Raw genomic sequence first — 7,864 nt, forward strand, 5'->3', positions numbered from 1 at the left:
ACTTGTCACTGTTCTATCAGGATAAATGTGGAGGGGTGGTGGGGTAGGGGAGTCCGTTTACTTCATAAATGGTGTAGAAATAGCTGGAAAATTTTTAACGAAAATGAAAAGGATAAACAACAGCAAAAGAAATCATTTTGATGTAGAATATCATGCAGCCAGACTCGCAGCTGTTGTTCAACACTTGTTGATTGTATCTCATTTATCCTATCTTTGCGCTAGATATTTTTCTATCTTTTCTCTATGCCTTTTATCAAATATATATATATATATATATATATATATATATATATATATATATATATATATATATATGACGTTCATTTTATCCCTGCACTTGTCGTTTCAGCTGTTTTGTTGTTTGTTTGTTTGTTTGTTTTTGACGAGTTATTCATCCTGCTCCACACCCCACACCACAGCAGTAACCCGATCTTTGTACCGCGTACCGATACTGGCTGTGCATCATGTTATGCTCCGTATCACTTGCTGTTAAAAAAAGAAGCTTGCCATTGTATCGTCTAGTAGCAGCAGCAGTAGCAGCAGTAGTAGTAGTAGTAGTAATGATTATCCCGTCTTTTCAGAACATCGCTTTCCAACTCCCTGTACAAAGTATTCTTTTCCAAACACCATTATGTCACCCAGTGTCTCAGTCACTGACTCGAATGAATCAGAATCAGAATCAGAATCATTTTTAATGTCAATTAAACCTGAACAAGGTTTATAAGACACGCATGCAAAGTTACATGAAACCACGCAAAAAAATAAATAAATAAAAATAAAATAAAATAAAATAAAATAAATGCTGAACAAGACATTGAATCACTCTTGCACGCTATGGCGTTTTTGACAGCAGTTACTGACAAATTTCCCAAACAGTCCCACAAGTTTGTCTTCCAGTATTAGCTGACTGGGTTTAATAATATTTGGAATGTAATTTTGAATTTTTTGTATGAATTCTATTCTAATTTCTTTGTATAATTCGCAGTCATCTAAGAAATGAAATTCATCCTCTATTGTTTGACATTGTAAACATAGTCTCCTTTCTTTTGGAATGTTGAAATATCGGCCTTTTTCTATTGCTAAATCATGACAGGATATTCTTAATTTGCACAATGATTGTTTTTGATTATAATTAAGATATCCTTCAAGCAAATAAGGCTCGGTTCTGTATTCACGAGTAACTTTATTATAGAATAGTAGTTTAGATTTATTTTCAGATTTGTTTCTCTTCCAGAATAAAACATATCCATATTCTAGTTTATTCATTATAACGTGGCTAAGTCTATGAATATTGAATGTTGACTGATTATTCCGAATGTGCAGATTACTCTGTCTCTATGCCAGTTTTTGTTGTTGTTGTTTCATGTATGCCATTTTTGTCCTGGTCAGGTGCCTGTGACGTCATATAGTCACGCCATTTGCCATGTGTCAGTAGAGGTGGATTATTCTATTTTTATTGTTGACTTCTCTCTTTCAGATGCGGTCTGTCCTGTCTCTTTCCCAAACATCACTGGCCTTGCCTCTGTACCAGCCATTGTCTAACGTTTCCTCACTGTTGTACTCATCATCATTGCCTGGAAAGTGATTTAAAGATTCCATGTCTTCTGTTTCCCCTGAACCAGACTGTGCAGGTGTTTCTCGGGGGATTTTTGTGCTTTTTTCTGAGTGTTTTTTCATGGCCATGAGGTGGGGGTTGTATGTCTGACTGTTTCTAGCTTTTGAGAAGGATATTGTTACGTGTGTGTCACATATCTTTGGTTTTCTAAACCCTCTGGGAGAGATTCTAAACAAAAACACGGCGCCAGTGACAAGTGGGACTATAAGCATGTGCTTGAGGTCTGTGCAGTCTTGGAGGGAGAGGATGAATGTCGGTTGTCAGAAGAAGCAGGCAATGTTGCGAAGTCAGTGGTAACTTCCAGTCACGGTTTACTGACAATGGCTGTTTGACATGTGGCAAATGGTTTGATTACGAAAGAAGCAATAAACTCATCAAGCAACAAGTGGTTTCATCGCCACAGAAGCATTGAAATGATTCCAGTTTTCCAGGAATGTGTTCTGGTCAAAGCATAAATCATTCATGCACACACACGCAAATCGCTCATAAGTCTACTTGAAGCCTGGACCGGCGAACACAAGGTGAGACACACCAAGAATGCCAGATGATGGAAACAGGTGACCATCGGCAGTCCGGCTTCCAACAGAGAAACAGACACACGGGCAGAATCTTGCTGCCAAGTGTCTCGTGGAGTTGAGATTAACAACATATGGCTTTCGCCATTGAGGCCAAGTGTCTGGAAGCATCAGTCTCGAACAGGAGTCTCCCAGCTTGTTGACATTTAAAGAGAGAAAACCGGATGTATCAACTGACCGTACATAGGCGACGGGACTTCGCTTAAGGTGGATTTATTTATTTATTAAGACGTCTTTCGATAGCACATATTCTTGAAACTCTATGTGCTTTACAACAGCACTAAAAGCATTCACTCAAATACACCACACAAATACACACATATGCTATGAGACATAAGTAAGAGATTACAATTAAAAGAGATCATGCCGTAAGATAAATGATATATCAGATATGAAAAGTTAAAACTAGAAATAACGATGACAATAACAATGATAAAAACAGTGAGTACAGAGAGGATATCGGTATATCCCCCTCCCTACTCATGCTTGCACGCAGAGCTCAATTGTTGACGTATCCCAGATTTGGAGTGGTGGTCTTGTGCGTGGAGCACCAGCTCAGAAATGAGTGAACGAACGAATCTTTTATTTCATTACAGCCCCTTTTCGCAGCAGTGATATTTCACTAAGGGAACAATCAAACAAACTGTATTAACAGTATTTCTGTAATACATTCACATTCAACAGAAACAGTAGACTGTCAACAGATGATTTGAAGACTGTGTAATCAATCCCAGTAGCATGAACGTCTTTGCTGGGGTCTGTTGTTGTCAAGGTTTCCGTGTTCAGTGCTGGGGTCTTGGTGTTGTCAAGGTTTCCTTGTTCAGTGCTGGGGTCTTGGTGTTGTCAAGGTTTCCTTGTTCAGTGCTGGGGTCTTGGTGTTGTCAAGGTTTCCTTGTTCAGTGCTGGGGTCTTGGTGTTGTCAGGGTTTCCTTGTTCAGTGCTGGGGTCTTGGTGTTGTCAGGTTTCCTTGTTCAGTGCTGGGGTCTTGGTGTTGTCAGGGTTTCCTTGTTCAGTGCTGGGGTCTTGGTGTTGTCAGAGTTTCCGTGTTCAGTGCTGGGGTCTTGGTGTTGTCAGGGTTTCCTTGTTCAGTGCTGGGGTCTTGGTGTTGTCAAGGTTTCCTTGTTCAGTGCTGGGGTCTTGGTGTTGTCAGGGTTTCCTTGTTCAGTGCTGGGGTCTTGGTGTTGTCAAGGTTTCCTTGTTTGAGGGTGGCGGGAGGATGAAGGAGGTGTGGGGGTGGAATCCCGAAGTGGTCCTCGTCGTGGGCCTGGTGAAAAATAGCAAGCACACGTCGTTTGCATCTTGCTCACCATATGACCTAGAATACCTCTGCATTATATCCTGTTGTTTCTGTGTGTCATCAGTCGTCTTGTCTCCGTGCCATTGCACTCCTTTTCTCTCCTCTGTGTCCATCGAACTCTTTGGTCTGTGTGTCATACAGTCTTTCCCATGTACCCCCTCTGTGATTCGCTTTTCCCTTCTGTCTATATCATCAGATACTTTGTTTTCTCTGTGTCGATGGATCGTTTATCTCTTGTCTGTTCTTAGGCCTGGTAGCCTTTTTTTTTTTTTTAATTTTTACTTGATCACAAACATACACACACACGTACGTGCACACACAAGCATGTACGCACGCGCACACGCACACACACACACAGAGTTCCTCTTCAGGGCGAGTACTGGATGTAAAGAAATACCAGTTCAAGTTCGTTACGTATCAATCTCTTTCGTAAAAAACAAAAAACAAAAACGATTTTGTCGCGTCTTGTCTTGCCTTGACATTAGTTTTTGCCATGTGTTTTTCTCTGTCTGATCTTCTGTGTTCCTAGTCAACCATCGTGTTTCGTTCCATGTATATGCCCTGCCATTTTTTTGTGTTAGCAGACCGAGAACCGCTCCTTGGCTCCTTGTGAGCTTTTGATATGATTACTGGGTTGGATGAGCATGCCGTTTTAGCACCGCATAGGAGAAAGATGGTGGATGATGGGGTTGGGAGTAGAGGGCTGGTTTGTTGGCTGGTGGAAGGGGCATAAGAACAGCAATGGGGTGAGCTCGATGTGGTATGTCTAAGGTCTTTTATGCATGTTTGTTTTAAAATTTAATGTGTCTAAATGTTTTATGCCTTACGTGCTTGTGATAAGACACTTTTCCACGATTTATGGACAGTCCCTTAGGTCTTTTATGCATATTTATTTTGAATTTGCCCGTGAATGTTTTATGCCTTACGTGCATCTGATAAGACACTTTTCCGTGTTTTATGGACAATCAAAGTTGCATCTTATAGCTTGTATGAGCGGTCTTAGCAACGCGGAGTTTGCTTAGAGTTGAGAATGTTCCGGTCTGTAGAACTGCTGCAGACTTAGGACAATTCGTAACGCAGAGCAAACCTAGCACCTGTAAGATCGCTCATGAAGCCTAGCCTGCAGGCTGTCATGTGTCATATCTGTCATGAAAAACATGATATTCAGTATAGATTTAACAAACCAGCATTGTGGGTTGTCATGTGTCATATCTGTCATGAAAAACTGACGTGATATTCAGTGTAGATTTAACAAACCAGCCCTGTGGGTTGTCATGTGTCATATCTGTCATGAAAAACGTGATATTCAGTGTAGATTTAACAAACCAGCATTGCGGGTTGTCAGTGTGTCATGTCTGTCATGAAAAACATGATATTAAGTGTAGATTTAACAAACCAGCATTGTGGGTTGTCATGTGTCATATCTGTCATGAAAAACGTGATATTCAGTTTAGATTTAACAAACCAGCCCTGCGGGTTGTCATGTGGCATGTTTATCATGAAAAACGTGATATTCAGTGTAGATTTGATAACCCAGCCCTCAGGTTGTTATGTGTCATGGAAAACATGATACTCGCAGAAGGTTTTAAAAAAAATCGTTTAGCGTTATGCTTTTCAGCTCCATCACATATTCTTCATCAGGTTGAAAACAAAGGAGAAATTGGTAACACAAAAGGAAATTGTTCTCGTCTGTTTGCAGCAACACAAACAGCGGTTTAAAAAAAAAAATCAAAAAAGATACACCGAGGAAAAAGAAACCGCCAAAACAAAACACCACCACTGCCGTACACAGAAAAAAAAACCACCTTGTAGAAACGCAGTTTTGCTGATCTCTTCATTTTTCTTGAGACAGGAACAAATCAATAGTGCTTCTCATTCTGAAGAAGACTTCGCGATTGTGAAGTGGTTTTCTTTGTTTCTCGTTTTAATCTTCCCTTTCACCCACCCCCTCTCCCTTCGGCAACTTTTGCTTGGAAACAACAGTGATAATAATAATAATTAGTGTTCATAATTATAGCGCTAAATCTTGTGCAGAGACAAATCAAAACGCTTAACAAAATAACATTAACGATTTTTTTTTTCGAGTGTGTGTGTGTGTGTGTGTGTGTGTGTGTGTGTGTGTGTTGCCTATCCTGAAACCCTGGGAAGTTGTCAGCTAACGGTTGTCAGAGCAAACCTCATAATTACATTTTGCAATTACATTTCACCCGGCCAGGTATCTGAAAAAAATCGGACCTTTTTTTCATGCCAACAGTGTTAACGGTTCCGTGTTTTGTATTAACTGTTTGGCTGTTAACTGTTCCGTGTTTTGTACTGTTTGGCTGTTAACTATTCCGTGTTAACTGTACCGTGTTCTGTACTGTTTGGCACTAAATAGAGAAACGCTGTGAGTGTATCTGTTCCACAGCACAACCAGTAACTAATGAAACATATGAAAATGTGTTAGGAGATTCAGGTAAATTAACCGGCAGGTGCATTTTTTCCCCTCTTCCTGGTTATTTTCAAAAAATTGTAGCAATGATTGACGAATTGAGGATTGGTTGAGGTGGGATAGGGGTGAGGGGGGTGGAGGTGAGGGGGGACTCTACATAGCCAATCGGACAGGCCTTTATTTGGATGCCAGTGTATTTTTCATTTGCAATGTTTGCCTTTTTTATGCTTTGTTTTCTGTTGGCATAATTTATTGCCAGTCTTTCCTTCAAACAACGAGGATGGTCAGGCCACGTGGAACGAAGGGTGGATTGGTCCTAATAAAGGCGCGTGGATTCGCCGCAAAAAGCACTTGTAGTGTTCTGCCTGGATTGTGTGTGTGTATGTGTGTGTGTGTGTGTGAGTGTGCGCGCGCGTGTGTGTGTGTACGTGCGTGAGTGTGTGTCTGTTGTGATGAAAAGGAAAGCAATACTACACGATACGATACAATGCCGCCGCAATACAGTGCAATACGATACGATACAATACAATACAACACATCCTTTCAGAGTCACAGCCGACACAGCGACTTACGATTCTGCTGTCTTCATGCTAGGCTGAGGTGTTGTGCAATATATTTTCCGACCTTGGAAGTAAGCTGTTAAAGGATACTGATCTTTGCAGGCCTGCCATCCTCAGAGTCTATCACGACAGTCATTGAAGTTTTGGGGATGCAAGAAGACTTCACTGACTCTCCATTAAAACTGACTCATACTGTCAAAATTGATGTCCTGTTCTTAACCCCTTAAGTGTTGCTGACGAATATGCTCGTCATGAAGGCTGTCATCTCAATGTGATAGAACTGAGCTCCGTTACAGTTCAGGATGTCAGTCATCATCTTTTAGTTGAATTTCTTTCAGTTCTCTAGGGAGTTTATTACTTGTTTTCAGCAAAATCAGTTACACAATTTTTTTTTAATTTAAACGTACGCCGCAAAAAGTAGTAACTGTACACAACATTGATGCCACGCTGAACTCATTTCATCAATAATTTATTAAACTCAGCCGGTTATAATTTCCGTTGCTGTTCTGACAGTAACTATGCTTACAACAATGTATGTTACAATTCCGTTAATTACAATTAAGTGATACATAATTTCTCCAGTTGTTTTAACAGCATTAACTTCCAGTGCATGGAATATATCGTATCACAAGCCAGTCAATATCAGTTTAGTGCAAATATACTTTATCGTATTGTTTCAATAGTAATTACCTCATACGGAAAATAGTCTATATGACAAGTGACAAAATCACAATTAAATACAAAATAGTTTTTCATATATATATATATATATATTAAACCTTATGTCAGGTGTTCGATAGGACATTTGATCCAGTGTAATGAGTAAGGTTCGAGACCACGTTTCGGCATTGCGTTGCGTTCCTTGGACAGGCACTTTATTCCGATTTCCCTGACAGTGACTCTACTGATCCACCCATGTGTGAACGGGTATCTGACTTGTGTTGGGGGAGGTTAATTAACTTACGGCGGAGCTGAGGAGAGGACTCGGCCCCACCTTCGATTGACACAGACTGACACAGAGAATATGAAACTGATCAAGGTTCAGTGTGGGACCTTTAATTCTTAACTTCATATAAGCATACTTATAACTTCTTCTTCTTCTTCTTGGGTGTAGGCAGCCAACATCTACATTAAGACGAATCAGCCGCACTTATCACTTAGGAAAAAGCTTCCCGCTCCGGTCGGATGAACGCATGTCATAGTTTTCTTAGTCCACAGGGGTGTTGCCAGGTCTGTTTCCGATTTGGTGGGGGAGGGAAGGGGTTAGTGGAGGCATGTCATCCTGGCCTGGAAGGCAGCCAGGGATGGCGTCGACACAGTCTCTGCAGGAAGGCTATTCCACTCCGGTATGGTCATTGGGAAGAAGGATTTGTGGCGATAGTCTGT

Source organism: Babylonia areolata, chromosome 6 (assembly GCF_041734735.1).
Source record: "Babylonia areolata isolate BAREFJ2019XMU chromosome 6, ASM4173473v1, whole genome shotgun sequence".
NCBI classification, from domain to species: domain Eukaryota; kingdom Metazoa; phylum Mollusca; class Gastropoda; order Neogastropoda; family Buccinidae; genus Babylonia; species Babylonia areolata.